General features: G+C 44.0%; 1 long non-coding RNA gene across 1 annotated transcript; it reads right to left on the reverse strand.

Annotated features, from left to right (window-relative positions):
- Positions 1 to 9905: 9905 nt before the first annotated feature.
- Positions 9906 to 11851, reverse strand: LOC132065097 (uncharacterized). Its single transcript, XR_009416685.1, has 2 exons — positions 11725 to 11851; positions 9906 to 11176 (listed from the first exon to the last, which is right to left on the reverse strand). It is a non-coding gene; the product is annotated as an uncharacterized LOC132065097 (long non-coding RNA).
- Positions 11852 to 12897: the final 1046 nt, after the last annotated feature.

Raw genomic sequence — 12897 nt, forward strand, 5'->3', positions numbered from 1 at the left:
TATGCTCCATCTTCCCACTTAAGTTCTACTTAAGCGCGAAACATGAATACATCCTCTCTGCGGGAAATTGTAAGACCACCAATGGGGTGATAAAAACCAAACTGTTCCTCAGCTTGACTTAGCAAGTCTTGAAACAAAGGCTAATATTAAAGAACCAATGTTGGTTATTTTTTAGAACACAAGGATATGAGAAAGCAGAAAAGTATAGCTGTCACGACCCAACCCCGTGGGCCGTGACTAGTGCCCGAATTGGGCACCCGAACACAATCACAAATTCGAGTGGCAAACAGATGACTTATACCGACGCAAATATCGAATGCGCCTCGAGATAATATCAAACACATCCGGGTATATAACGAGCGAAAAGGCGGTGTTTAAAATTTATAAAATTTTCGAAAAATTTCGGCGAGTTTCCTTTGTTTTCGGACTATCCAAAATAACCCCGTACACAAATACAACAAAGGCCACGGGGCCAGCGAATAACATATATACACGTGCGAGCCGACAAGGCTACCGTAACGAATAGGGTCATACAAACACAACTATACAGAGGTAGGCACACATACCCACAAATACGTCTACAGACCTCTACACAGACCAACCGAAACATATGGCGGGACAGGGCCCCGCCGTACCCCTGAACAAATGTATACATACATAGCGAACAAAATATATATATACCAAAAGTGTATGCTGCGAAACGAAGAGCACTCCAACGAGCGAGAAGAGGGGATGTCTAAACCGGTGGATCACCAAACCGTGCGTACTGTACTGCGGCATGAAACGCGGCCCCCCCCGAAGAAAGGGGGTCGGACGAAATATGTGCGGGGGGGGGCGAGTATGCAAGACGAGAATGTACAGAAAGTAAATCTGAGACATAAGCGAAATGGGAGTATCAAACATAAGTGCAAATCCAACATATCAAAATTTATTTGCTTTCAAAAATATGCGAGTCATGCATCGGGTACAGAAGAATATGGTCGCCCACCCGTCGATGGCGCCATAACACAGCATAACACCAGAAAGTCTCAAATCTCCGTATCCCCGTCACATATCACATCACAACATAACGCCATACACAACATAACACCAAATATAGGTGGAACCCGACCCTCTTTTGCGAGTAGCTCGGTGAACCATAAACACAGCATAACTCCGGAGTATGTCAAAATGCGCACGATAACAGAACCGGCCCGGGACTCGGCGAAAGGAATAGCAAAGATGCACGATTAGAGTCGTGAGTAGTCATATGCATAAAATCATTATCATAACTTCAAACATCATTAAAATGGTCATATTTGAAATCGGATAATGGTCATACCAAATTCTTTCAAAGATTCTCCGAATTACATAAGGGAAAGTCGCGGGACCCACGGACGGGTATCGACCCGAACCAGGCCCGCTTATGGAAGACATACTCATTATACATCATGCAAACTCTTATGAAAATGTTGGAACAATCCGAGCATTTATGCGAAAGATATGACATTCAAAAATTACGAAATTCATTAAAGTAAAACCCTTTTTGTACAAAGTTTGGAAATCCCTTCTTTCAAAAACATAACGGCTCATTTTTCATCAAATCATACATAGGAGTGCCAAGGAATATATATATATATATATATATATATATAGCAACTAAACTTAACTTGTATTTATTTACCCCCCTTAACAACTTTCATCCCAATTATTTACCACCCCGAAAAATAATACCACTCTCACAATAGGAGGTGTATTACACTCGCCCACGTCATTGCCACATCGTTGCCACGTCGTTGCCACGTCATTGCCACGTCAAAAATGACTAACCCTTCATTTTTTGTTTTTCTTTTATTCTTTTTCTCTTTCTTCTTCTTCCTCCTCTCTCTCTTTCTTCTTCTTTCTCCTCAACCCCGCCCCCCCCCCCCTCCCCTTCCTCCACACCTCCACGCGCCGCGCCGCCGCCCGCGCCGCCGCCAACCAAAATAACCAATACTAAAAAATTACCAACCCTTCATTTTTTATTTTTCTCTTCCTTCTTCTTTCTCCTCATCCTACCATAAACACCCATAAGAACAACATCCACCACCACCACCATCACCCCACCAAATTTCATCCCATTCCTTTTCAAATTCATCCAAATTGTTTATTTTGGTTGTTATTGTTGGCAATTATTATTATTATTAGCAACCTCATTTTTTCCATAATCATTATTCTATAACCACCACCATCTTCTTCTTCACAACCCCCCACCCCCCCCCCCCCACCCCCCCCCGCCCCACCCCCCCGCCCCCCCGCCCCCCCCACCGCCCGCCGCCTTCACCCCACCCTCATTTCACCCCCCCCCCCCCCCCTCCCCCACCACGCCACCCCTCCCCCACTATTTCGTCGTCTTCTTCATAACCCCCCCCCCCCCCCCCCCCACAAACCCTCCTCCTCCTTCTTCTTCTTCACAAATTCCTCTTTCTCTCTATATTCTCATCATTCTTTTCTTACCATTTTCACCATTTTTTGGTTTCTTGATTTTGATTTTTGTTTTCTTTAAAAAATAAAGTTATGGAATAATGATTATGGAAAAAATGGGGTTGCTAATAATAATAATAGCCAACTTGGACGATTTTGAGAAGGAATGGGATGAAATTTGGTGGGGTGATGGTGGTGGTGGTGGTGGGTGTGGGTTAAAGATGTTGGTGTTGTTCTTATGGGTGGTTATGGTAGGATGAGGAGAAAGAAGAAGAAAGAGAAAAATAAAAAATGAAGGGTGAAGAAGATGGTGGTGGGGGGGGGGGGGGGGGGGGGGGGGGGGGGTACTTAGAGGGCGGGGGCGTGGTGTGGGGTGGGGTGGGGAGAGAGAAAAATAATTAATTATTTTTTAATTATATATTATTTTTATTTTATTTTTTAATTATATAATAATAATAATATATATATATATATCAGCGGGCCCACCTTTTTATATTTTTCACTCTCTTAATTTTTTTTTTACTTTTTTTTTTTGCCACGTCAGCTCTCAGGGTGGTAAATAATTGAGATGAAAGTTATTAAGGGGGGTAAATAAATACAAGTTAAGTTTAGTGCTAATGGCGAGTTTTCGTGCCAAGTTCAAGGGTCAAATGATGTCTTTTCTCATATATATATATATCATATCATGCTCGGATTTCGGATTTGGAATTTCCTTAAGGCTCTAATTTAGCCTATGGAACTAAGACATGCCAAAAAGAAAGGAAGTTGCCTTACATACCTCGAACGCACTTCCAAGCTAGCCAATCTAAAGCTACTCCAAATCTACGCCTCGGGCTCCCCAAGGTCTATAATACGCCAACAAATACCAAACATTAGTTAAGGCACTTAAGCCATTCTTTCCAACTAATCATTAAATTCTACAGAAAATTCGGCGGCACTTCCCCTGTAAATAGGCCATCCCGAGAGTTTATCTCGCTCAAAATCAACAACAACAACCACAATAACCAATCTAGTAACATTGATAACCAATTCGAAAGGCAAAATAATAATAGTAGCTCTCTCTTACGCCATTCGACAAATTTCCAATTATTCAATTCTATGGCTTACATTCAAGTCACAATATCGTTCATATATTCGATTATCAACCCAAATCCATACTAACAACTTTCAAGAGCATCCTAAACAATTCACATAATTATTTTTTTTCCACTCTACAACAATTAACAAGCTACAAAGAACCAATTTATCAACTCAATCACACAACACACCTACACCCCACACGGCCCACATACCAAACACACAACCCCACTTCAACATTCCATATTTCATGATTTCTATCCATTTTAGCATACTACAATAGGCATACAAGATTCACAATACATAAATAAGATGAAGTCTTACCTTTGTTCTTCACTTCTTTCAATAGTTAGGGTTTGCAAATGGGCACTACTAATGGTTGGATGACCCAAACAACTCTTCCACGCTACTTAGGGACTTCAATATAGTGGGTTTGTACCAAAGAAATAATTTTGGGAAGCTAGAAATTGATTTGGTTTTCTTGAGGCTTAGTAGAACCAAATGGAGAAAGAGGAGCTCCAAGTTCTTCTTTCTTTTCTAAGTATAAAGTGATAGAAGATGACTTGAAGTCATCTTTTAAGTCTCCTTAAAATATCCCTATTAACTTTGGCCCACACAATGTGTTGGACCAATTAAAATTGGTCACACAATGTGTGGGACCAATCCCATTTATAGCCACCATGGCATTTTTGTACAACATTTTAAATTCCAATTTTATGAATTTTGGTCCCAATTTCCTAAGGGTTCAATGCCATCACTTTCATATATAACTTATATCTCAAAATAAAATCAAAGGTCAAAAGTCCCGACTTCAAATCCCGAAATGGTCTTGGCCCAAAATTATTATAGTTAATCCGGGTTGCCCCAACGTATAAAAATACGGGATCTAACATCCTCCCCCCCTTAAGAACATTCGTCCTCGAATGTTGGATCAATTCTACGGGTCTTATTTAATATCCGGGGGAGTTTCTTTTATAGCCATCACATACAAGTCATTCACAAATCAGCATAATTAAACGAAGAATTTAGGTTACCTGAAGGTACTGGAAATAGGTGAGGATACTTTTTCTTCATCTGCTCCTCAGCCTCCCAGGTCATTTCTTCCCGGTTATTATTACGCATAAAGACCTTAACGGAAGCCACCTCTTTATTCAACAACTTTCTTTCGACGATCCAATATGGCTATAGGTTTGCTCTTCATAGGATAGCTCTCACTCCGTAACTTGCACATCACTTGTAGGAAAGATTACCGGAAGGATCACCAATACATTTACGAAGCATAGAAACATGAAATACCGGGTGTACCGCTCCCAAATCAGCTGGTAGATTCAATTCATAGGCCACCTTGCCTATTGTACGAATAATTTGATACGGCCCAATATATCTCGGACTGAGCTTTCCTTTCTTGCCAAATCTCATGACACCTTTCATAGGTGACACTTTCAGGAACACCCAATCGCCAATCTGAAACTCTAACGGTCGACGTCGTTTATCAGCATAAGATTTCTGTCGACTCTGGGCCGCTAATAATCGATCTCGAATCAGTTTCACTTTATCGACTGCCTGCTGGACCACATCTGGACCGATTAGCTGAATCTCACCCACGTCAAACCAACCAATCGGAGACCTGCATTTCTGCCATACAAAGCCTCATAGGGTGCCCGTCGAATCGGAGTGGTAGGCCGTTGTTATAAGCAAATTCAACAAGCGGCAAATGATCATCCGACTACCCACGAAATCAATAACACGGAGCACGCAACATATCTTCCGAGTCCGAATAGTGCGCTCGGCCTGTCCGTCGGACTGAGGATGAAATGCGGTACTCAGACTCACCTGGGTCCCCAATCCCTCCTGAAACGATCTCCAGAATTTAGCCGTAAACTGGCACCTCTGTCGGAGATAACAGACACTGGAACCCCGTGCAGTCTCACAATCTCCTTAATATATAACCTGGCATAATCTTCAGCGTGTACGTAGTCCGAACTGGAAGAAAGTGGGCTGATTTTGTCGGCCGATCAACGATAACCCAAATGGAGTCATACCTCCGTGCGAGGCAAGCCTACAATGAAATCCATATTAATTATCTCCCACTTCCACATTGGTATCTCCATCTCCTGCAATAACCCACCGGGTTTCTGATGCTCAATCTTCTCTACTGACAATTTAGGCACTGGGCAACGAACTCTGCTATGTCCTTTTTCATACCGTCCTACCAATACAGACACCTAAGATCATGATACATCTTCGTCGACCCTGGATGAACAGAATACCTGGCATAATGTGCCTCACCCATAACCTGTCGCCGCAGTCCCGCAACGTCAAGTACACATAATCTGCCCCTGAATAATAATACTCCATCGGATGAGATCTCAAACGGGGTCTCCTCTTTGTCACGGATCGAGTCTCCGTAATGCATCGAACGGATCCTCTACCGACGCCGCTTTATCTCACCGAATGGGGAGGACTCGGCCACTCCTCGACCGTAAATCCCGGCATCTCCGTAATCGGCCAGCCGAACCCAAGGCGGCTAAGCGATGTATATCGCGAACCATTTCTTTCTTAGCGAAGGTGTACCCGCTAAGCGCCCACGATGACTTACGGCTGAGGGCGTCTGCCACGACATTCACTTTCCCCGGATGGTATAGAATATCAACATCATAATCTTTCAGCAACTCTAACCACCGCCTCTGCCGCAAATTTAGCTCTTTCTGTCTGAAAATATACTGGAGGCTCTTATGGTCCGTATAAATATCAACGTGGACCCCATATAAGTAATGCCGCCAAATCTTCAAGGCATGAATAACCGCGGCTAACTCCAAGTCGTGTGTGGGATAATTCTTCTCGTGCGGTCCGAGCACGGGAAGCATAGGCTATGACTCGACCGTCCGCATCAACACACAACTCAAACCCATACCAGAGGCATCACAATAAACCACATACCCATCTGACCCTTCTGGAAGAGCTAACACTGGAGCTGTAATTAATCTTTCCTTCAACATCTGAAAACCGCGCTCACAGGCATCAGTCCACTGAAATTTCGCTGCCTTCTGAGTTAACTTTGTTAATGGCGCCGCAATAGAAGAAAAATTCTCCACGAATCTTCTGTAATATCCGGCCAACCCCAAAAGCTGCGTACCTCGCAGGGTGTAGTAGGCCAGGCCCTCGCATGCCTTCAATTTTCGCGTATCAACCCGAATACCATCTCGCTCCGACAATGTGCCCCAAGAATGCCACCGAAGTTAACCGTAATTCACATTTCGAAAATTTAGCATATAATTTGTGCCGAAGAGTGCCAAGCCTTTGTTCTCGGATGATCCGAATGCTCCTCTCGGCGATCGTGAATAAACCAATATATCATCAATAAACACAATCACGAACATATCAAGGAAAGGCCGAAATACCCGATTCATCAAATCCATGAATATTTGGAGCATTAGTCGACCCGAAAAGACATAACTCCGAATTCATAATGCCGTCACGGTCCCGAGCGATCTTGAATATCTGCCTCTCGTACCCGTACCTGGTGATACCCCGAACGCAGATCTATCTTCGAGAAATATTTGGCACCCTGCAACTGATCAAACAAATCATCAATCCGGGGAAGGGGATATTTATTCTTTATGGTCACCTTATTTAACTGCCTGTAATCAATGCACATCCTCAGTGACCCATCTTTCTTTCTGACGAATAGTACCGGCGCTCCCCAGGGCGATGTACTGGGTCTGATAAAGCCTTTGTCTAACAAATCTTTCAACTGCTCCTTCAATTCTTTCAATTCTGCCGGTGCCATTCTGTACGGAGGGATAGATATGGGCTGCGTATCTGGCAACAAATCAATAGCAAAGTCTATCTCCCGTTCCGGCGGAAGACCCGGAAGCTCCCCTGGGAATACATCTGAAAATTCATTGACAACCGGAACTGACTGCAAGGTAGGGGCCTCGGCTGTAGTATCGTGTACACGGGCCAGGTAATAGATATAACCCTTCTGAATCATCTTCTTAGCCTTGAGGTATGAAATAAACTTACCCCTCGGCGATGCTGTACTCCCGGACCACTCTATAACTGGTTCCCCTGGAAACTGAAAACGAACTACCTTCTTTTGGCAGTCAACATTAGCATAACAGGAAGCTAACCAGTCCATGCCCATAATAACATCAAATTCTAGCATGTCTAACTCTACCAAATCAGCTTTAGTACAACGATCAGATATGATAACAGAACAATCTCGATAAATCTGCCTGGCTATAACAGAATCCCCTACAGGTGTAGCTACCTCAAAAGGCTCTATTGGCTCAGATTCTATCCCAATCTCATTAGCAACAAGTGGAGCAATATATGATAAAGTCGAACCAGGATCAATTAATGCATACACAGATCGGGAAAAAACCAGTAAAGTACACACGTAACAACGTTTGGCGAAGCCTCCCGATCTGGCGGCTAGCCAATGCATATATGCGGTTCGAAGGACCGCTGGAACCTAAAGCACCGCCACGGCCTCGACCGCGACCTGCCTGTGCCGGCATACCTCGCCCCGCAGGGCGCACAGCTGAGGGAGTAGAAGATGAACCTGCGGCTGATCCCGTCGGCTGAACTGTACTGCCAGAACCACTCGCCATCGGGCAGTCACGCATAATATGGCCCTGACGGCCGCAAGAAAAACAGGCTCCCGTAGCTCGGTAGCACTCCCCTGGGTGCGATTTACCGCAATAAGAACAACGGGGCCTGGGTGGTCTGGACTGGCCGGAACCCCTGACTGTCTGAGAACCCGATGCTCTGGAGCTCTGACCGGCCCCAGATGGTCCTACATTGTCGAATCGTCGGCTGACTGTGTACCCCGGCCTGACGGAGGAAAATATCTGCCCGACGACTGCTGCTGAGGCTGTCCGCCTCGAGAATCTCCAAAATACCCCGTGGACCTGGCCCTCTTGGGCGGTCTCCTATCACGATCTCTGCCCGACTGATCCTCTCTGTGCCGGTCCTCCATACCCTGAGCATAGGCCTGTAACCGGGCGATATCCATATCAGTCTGTGCTGCCATCGACATACAGCTGTTAATCAAATAGCGGTCCAATCCTATCACGTACCGGTGCATCCGGTCAGCCATATCCGCTACTATAGCGGGTGCATATCGAGCCAGAGAATCAAACTCCAGGTTATACTCGCGAACACTCCGGCCGTTCTGCCGCAACAGCAAGAATCTGTCAACCCGCGCCCGCCGTAACTCCGAGGGCAAAAAGTGGCGGAGAAAAGCGGCCACAAACTCATCCCAAGTGGCTGGGGGAGCACCCTCACCCCTGGACAGCTCCCAAGACTCATACCAATTGGCAGCAACATCTCGTAATCTGTGCGAGGCCAACTCAACGGACTCGGTCTCTGAAGCCCTGACCAAATCTAATGAACGCCGCATCCCCCGAATAAAGTCATGAGGGTCCTCCTCGGGCTTAGACCCGAAAAACTCTGGGGGACCACATGTCAGAAAGTCACGAACTCTCGTGCTATCACGCGTCATCATCACCATCACCTCTCGCCCGCGTCACGAGCCCCGTCCGCTACCAAAGTAGTCAATAACCGCACCGCCTCCTCAACGTCCTATCCTCCGCCCCCGGCCGGCGAGCCCAGAGCGCGACCGGCGGAGCCTGCGGAGCTAATGGTGTGGCCGCCCCCGACCCCAGTGGCGGCGGCGGTGCTCCCGGACTCCTGCGATGATGAAGACGTAGAAGAGTCTGCTGGTCGGGACGCAATACCACGCATCATCTGAGCAAGGGTCCGAGTACCCTTTCGAGCCCGACTCGTCTCTCCCGGCCGTACCGACTCTGCTCCTTCGGGGCGGTCGTCGCCTTTTCGGAGGCATCACCGAAAGAAAGAAAAAAAAAAACACAACAGGCGATCGGAAACGTAGTCACCCTAATAGCACCACTCCATCGCACGATCTAAGATTCAAAGAAAGAAACACCCTAAATGTCCGTAGCTTCCTGTTTATAGATGTGGTGCACAACACACCGATAAACAAGACTGCCGGACACGGTCGCGTAGACATTCCGAGGACAAACCGCGCTCTGATACCACTTCTGTCACGACCCAACCCCGTGGGCCGTGATTAGTGCCCGAATTGGGCACCCGAACACAATCACAAATTCGAGTGGCAAACAGATGACTTATACCGACGCAAATATCGAACGCTGCCTCAGATAATATCAAACACATCCAGGTATATAACAGAAGCCGACAAGGCGGTGTTTAAAATTTATAAAATTTTAGAAAAATTTCCCGAGTTTCCTTTTGTTTTTTCGGACTATCCAAAATAACCCCGTACACAAGAAATACCAACAAAGGCCACACGGGACAACGGGAACAACATATATACACGTGCGAGCCGACCAAGTGCCGCCGTAACGAATAGGGTCATACAAACACAACTGTACAGAGGTAGGCACACATACCCACAAATACGTCTACAGACCTCTACACAGACCAACCGAAACATATGGCGGGACAGGGCCCCGCCGTACCCCTGAACAAATGTATACATACATAGCGAACAAAATATATATATACCAAAAGTGTATGCTCTGAAACGAGAAGAGCACTCCAACAGCAGAAGAAGGGGATGTCCTAAACCGGTGGATCACCAAACCGTGCGTCCGTACCGCGGCATGAAACGCGCCCCCCCCCCAAAAAAAGGGGGTCAGTACGAAATATGTACTGAGTATGCAAAGCAGAATGTACAGAAAGTAAATCCGAGACATAAACGAAATGGAAGTATCAAACATAAGTGCAAATCCAACGTATCAAAATTTATTTGCTTAAAAAAAAATATGCGAGTCATGCATCGGGTACAGAAGAATATGGTCGCCCACCCGTCGATGGCGCCATAACACAGCATAACACCAGAAAGTCTCAAATCTCCGTATCCCCGTCACATATCACATCACAACATAACGCCATACACAACATAACACCAAATATAGGTGGAACCCGACCCTCTTTTGCGAGTAGCTCGGTGAACCATAAACACAGCATAACTCCGGAGTATGTCAAAATGCGCACGATAACAGAACCGGCCCGGGACTCGGCGAAAGGAATAAAAGATGCACGATTAGAGTCGTGAGTAGTCATATGCATAAAATCATTATCATAACTTCAAACATCATTAAAATGGTCATATTTGAAATCGGATAATGGTCATACCAAATTCTTTCAAAGATTCTCCGAATTACATAAGGGAAAGTCGCGGACCCACGGACGGGTATCGACCCGAACCAGGCCCGCTTATGGAAGACATACTCATTATATATCATGCAAACTCTTATGAAAATGTTGGAACAATCCGAGCATTTATGCGAAAGATATGACATTCAAAAATTACGAAATTCATTAAAGTAAAACCCTTTTTGTACAAAGTTTGGAAATCCCTTCTTTCAAAAACATAACGGCTCATTTTTCATCAAATCATACATAGGAGTGCCAAGGAATATATATATATATATATATCATATCATGCTCGGATTTCGGATTTGGAATTTCCTTAAGGCTCTAATTTAGCCTATGGAACTAAGACATGCCAAAAAGAAAGGAAGTTGCCTTACATACCTCGAACGCACTTCCAAGCTAGCCAATCTAAAGCTAACCCAAATCTACGCCTCGGGCTCCCCAAGGTCTATAATTACGCCAACAAATACCAAACATTAGTTAAGGCACTTAAGCCATTCTTTCCAAACTAATCATTAAATTCTACGAAAATTCGGCACTTCCCCCGTAAATAGCCATCCCGAGAATTTATCTCGCTCAAAATCAACAACAACAACCACAATAACCAACCTAGTAACATTGATAATCAATTCGAAAGGCAAAATAATAATAGCAGCTCTCTTTTACGTCATTCGACAAATTTCCAATTATTCAATTCTATGGCTTACATTCAAGTCACAATATCGTTCATATATTCGATTATCAACCCAAATCCATACTAACAACAGCATCCTAAACAATTCACATAATTATTTTTTTTCCACTCTACAACAATTAACAAGCTACAAAGAACCAATTTATCAACTCAATCACACAACACACACCTACACCCCACACGGCCCACATACCAAACACACAACCCCACTTCAACATTCCATATTTCATGATTTCTATCCATTTTAGCATACTACAATAGGCATACAAGATTCACAATACATAAATAAGATGAAGTCTTACCTTTGTTCTTCACTTCTTTCAATAGTTAGGGTTTGCAAACGGGCACTACTAATGGTTGGATGACCCAAACAACTCTTCCACGCTACTTAGGGACATCAATATAGTGGGTTTGTACCAAAGAAATAATTTTGGGAAGCTAGAAATTGATTTGGTTTTCTTGAGGCTTCAGCTCGAAACCAAATGGAAAAGGGCTCCCAAGTTCTTCTTTCTTTTCTAAGTATAAAGTGATAGAAGATGACTTGAAGTCATCTTTTAAGTCTCCTTAAAATATCCCTATTAACTTTGGCCCACACAATGTGTTGGACCAATTAAAATTGGTCACACAATGTGTGGGACCAATCCCATTTATGGCCACCATGGCATTTTTGTACAACATTTTAAATTCCAATTTTTATGAATTTTGGTCCCAATTTTTCCTAAGTGTTCAATGCCATCACTTTCATATATAACTTATGTCTCAAAATAAAATCAAATGGTCAAAAGTCCCGACTTCAAATCCCGGAATAATCTTGGCCCAAAATTATCATAGTTAATCCGGGTTGCCCCAACGTATAAAAATACGGGATCTAACAATAGCAGTGGAAGAACATTAATTTTATTGACTACTGCAGGTTACATATATAAAACCTGGAAAAAACAAAAGCAATAAAAAAAGAGACACGATCCTAGTGCATTCATAGAATCATTATCTTTACGAACTAACTCCTAAATAATAGGAAAAGATAGCTAACAACTATTTGACTAAGTCTTATTCAAAACCGAAGCAAAAAAAATAAATTTATTGCGCTTCTAAAGCAAATTCCTAACACTTCTCTTTGCTTTGGAAACTGCAAACTCCAATCTTTTGTCCGAGAAGCTCGAATTTGTCGACCGGTAAAGGCTTAGTGAATATATCACCAATTGCTCTTCCGTCTTAAAGAGACAAGAAAGTTACATCTCCATATTTTTGCACTTCTCTCAAGAAGAAAACTTGATATTGAAGTGCTTAGTTTTCCCATGAAACACAGATTGTGAGAAATAGCTATTGTCGTTGGTTGTCCACGAACACTTTAATGCTTCCCCGTTCGGCCCATATGCATCAATCAAAACTTTCTTCAAACCCACAATGCTTGATTTATCGTCGCTGTAGCTGCCACAAACAAATTTTCGGTAGTAGATCGAGCCACAATTTCC

This window comes from Lycium ferocissimum, chromosome 7, assembly GCF_029784015.1.
Source record: "Lycium ferocissimum isolate CSIRO_LF1 chromosome 7, AGI_CSIRO_Lferr_CH_V1, whole genome shotgun sequence".
Classification (NCBI taxonomy): Eukaryota; Viridiplantae; Streptophyta; class Magnoliopsida; order Solanales; family Solanaceae; genus Lycium; species Lycium ferocissimum.